The sequence below is a fragment of the Nothoprocta perdicaria genome, unplaced genomic scaffold (assembly GCF_003342845.1).
Source record: "Nothoprocta perdicaria isolate Ctin4 unplaced genomic scaffold, notPer1 scaffold_6, whole genome shotgun sequence".
NCBI classification, from domain to species: Eukaryota; Metazoa; Chordata; class Aves; order Tinamiformes; family Tinamidae; genus Nothoprocta; species Nothoprocta perdicaria.
Genome location: NW_020455865.1, coordinates 746,667 through 750,188, shown reverse-complemented (window position 1 = coordinate 750,188; position 3,522 = coordinate 746,667).

Below are 3,522 nucleotides of genomic sequence, written 5' to 3'. Positions count from 1 at the left end.
TGTGTGTATGTGTATTCTAGGCGTTTGTGTGTATATGTACAATACACATGCATCTACTTGCTGGTGTAAATTGTAAATATGTATATATGTATAGGTACTTGTATATGTATTAAAAAGTATGAAACAGTGCAATGTCTATATACCAAATTTATATATACACACATACGCCATTTTGGGTGCGTTCCACAGAGCATTGCAGATCACTTGTGGCTGTAGAAAGGTTTTGGCTCTTCTGCCATTGTAGTTCTGTTTTCAGGGATTGCGCTTGGTCCTTGAGGTAATTGAGAACTGAAATTACATACGGGAGGCCCTAGCTAGGGGTTATGAGGACTCCTATGTATGTTACAATGACTAAATTCATGGACTCTTAACAGTGAAGCTGGCGATCTGCCTTTCCTTATGGTAGGAGGTCCCCAGTTATTAAAAGTTAGTATCATATAGGGAAGGTCAAGATATTGAAAGCCTTTAAAGCGGCAGCAGGTAAGAGCTACAGATGATCATTTCTGTTACTCTCCCTGCTGTCCCTCCAGCAGCAGTGTTCAGTGTGCGTGGAAGAGGGGAGTTCATCCTTCCCCAGGCTACTGCCTTTGTTCTGCTTTAGCTCGTGCTTTGGCAAAACTATTGCTTTGGTTCCGTGCATGTGGAAAGCAGTGTGCTGCTTTGAAGCCCAGGAGCGGAGGTTCCCCTGGTGCGGCCGCTGTCCTCGCGAGATGCCGCCCGGCAGCCGCTGGGCGAAGCCTCGGCGGGCGCCACGGCCCGCCCGAGCCGAGGAGGCCGCGCTCGCCACGCGAGCTCTCGGCGCCGCTCCGCAGCCCTGGCAAGAGGTAGATCTAATCGGAGGAGAACTGGCTAAAGAAGTTGGAATGCAGGAGGAGAGTGTGCTGCTTCGAAAACTACTGCAAAGCTGAACACACCAGCTTCGTTCAGCTCAAATTCAACCCTGAGGGCCCTCGTTCTCTTCTCACCTAGTGACCGTTGGTTCAGAAGGTGTGCTGCGGATCGGAATAGTCAAGGAAGGATTTCACTCCTGTGTCAGTAGGAGTAAGATTTCACTCCTGTGTCACTCCTGTGTCAGTTGTGTCAGTAGGAGTAAGATACTGTACCTATGAAAAAGGCCGATCCCTTCTGTCTGCTCTAGCTGTAGATGAGTATTTGGTCGTGGGCTTTGAGCCAGACACCCTACCTTCTTCTCCCCCACATCCCCCAAAGCAGCTGTATTCAAGATGAAAACTTGATGTTTTCCCTCCAAGTAAAAGCTTGTCTTGTTTGAACTAAGTCACTCTAAAATTGTGCTAATGTGTACTGTGTGCTATGGTTGTAGGTACCTTCTCTGTGTATGCTTGTATGTACTGAAGAAATACTTGGTTTATAAATTTAGCATATCTCACTGTATGGAAGCAAAGATTGAGCTATTTTTGTGTGAGGAGAGAACAGATCCTTCTCTCCTCAGGCCTCTAACGCCTTTCCTCTTGTATCCCTCTCCCTTTCCCCATATATCCTTATTGCTTATGTTAGCGGAAAAGACTTGCTACCATTAGGCAATACTGAATTAAAAGAGTAAATTCTGTATGTGATATCTAAAGAGGGGAAAATGTGAACTTTTGACTGAATGTTTCCTTATTGGACTTCTTTGCCTAGGCTCCTATTTACTGCATGTGATATGCTTGAATTAACCCTGTTCCCCAGGAGGCATCTCTATTTGTACTCCTTTGTTCACATTGACTTTAGAACATCTAATCAAATCAGTGCTGTTGTCTTCCCTCTCCACTCCTCACGACTGCACAAAATAACAGTAAGAGGGGAAAATAGAGATGTGAATTTTTAGAGCTCTGTTTCTACTCTTTGAATACTGCCATTTTGCTTCATGGCAACAAAAATGGAGCATTGTTTTCTGTGAGCTGTGCAAACTGGAGTTGCTTCCTGGGGTGCTTTCTTGAGAAGTATCAGGACAGTTTGTTTTGGCAGTTTGTCAAAATAATATCCATCAGGTCATTAAAACCCTCAAGAATATCCTACAGGGAGAAGTGCAGAGATGTCTTTCTAAGGATCATGGAAGGCAGGAAATTAGGCTTCAAATAATCACCTTCAAAAGCTGCAAGGTCAGTAGCTCTAGTCAGGTTTCTTGTCAGGGATGGGATGAAAGAACAGCTCCAAGATGCATTCCCAGGCATGCTGCTTTGAATTACCTCCCCTCCCTTCCTCTATACATTATACTTGTACTAGGCTTGAAGTCTGCTTTTCCCCAAATGCTAAAAAGATTGGGATTGCTGAGCATTTTTTTTCTCTAAAAGCTTTTATCTATGTTAGATTTTTCAGTAAATATTCCTAATGCAAGTCACTAATAACAACAGTGGCAGAGCCCTTGCTTAGTCCTGCCAACCGCACAGTAAGTGCATGCTTTGGGGCTGGTAGGTGCTGCTGCTCCTGTAACTGAAGGAGCTSCAGACACAGTGACAAGAAGAGTAATCTCGGGGAAGAGGTCTAATACCCCAGCTGAAACCACTTCTGTGTGACTCTGTAACGTTGGGCTCAGCTGTGCCACCAGCCRCGAGGGAAACTGGTACAGCAGAGGGGCAAAACTGTGCAGGGTAGGTGACTTGTGGAGTGCTGGCATGGCTCTCCTGAATCGCGCAGTATCTTTGACCGCTAGCGCAATTTGCCTTGTTTGACCACGTTGTTTCCAAGGCTTTGAAAGGTTGGATGTTTACAAATGGAGCAGAGGAGGAAGCAYCAGACAAATACTTCTGGTTTCTATCTAGGAGCAAAAGAAAGGCAAAAGAACATCACTTGTTGCCTCCAAACTGCTGCYYTTCCAAGGCAGAGGAGGAGATGCAGTTGAGGTTCTCTGAATCTGAGATCTTTCAGAAGACCAAGGAAGGCCAAATYATTGCTGTTATTGTTGGGCCAGCTGCCCTGATGCACACACAGATAGTTTGCTCACAAAGATCCTACTTGCACAGTGAGAACAGACTTTAAATTACTGTTTACTTGCCCAAGGGAGCCCCTTGAGAGATTTTTGGACCTTACTGGATCTTATATGAGCAGTTATTTTTCAAGGGGAAGCCAACCACTTTGCATATATAGCGCTCTGACTTTGCAGATTTCTTGGGGCAGTGATTGTGACCACGTCTCAGTTGTAACTGCTTTGTAGGAGCAGGGTTTTGCACCACACATTTGAAAGCACAAGGTGCTAAGGCCCTGGCCCTCAGCTCTGCAAGCACAAGAGCAATATAGAGGGGACTTCAGAAACGCACAAGGAGCAACAGTGCCCCAGTCACGAGGAAAAGGAATGTTTAGCCTCGCTGAAGATCATTTATTACTAAAAGTAATTTTATAGTGAATTGGTTTAAAGTTATTTCACAGCCCTGTGTATCATATTTTGATTTTTTTTAAAGGCTCTTTTACATAAAATATATAGAATGTATAAATAACGTTTTGGAGCAAAGAGATTTTTTTTCAAGGGCTCTGTGAATCACCAGCATACACCCTGCTCCGCGTTCTGGTGTCTTTGGGAGGAAAGGA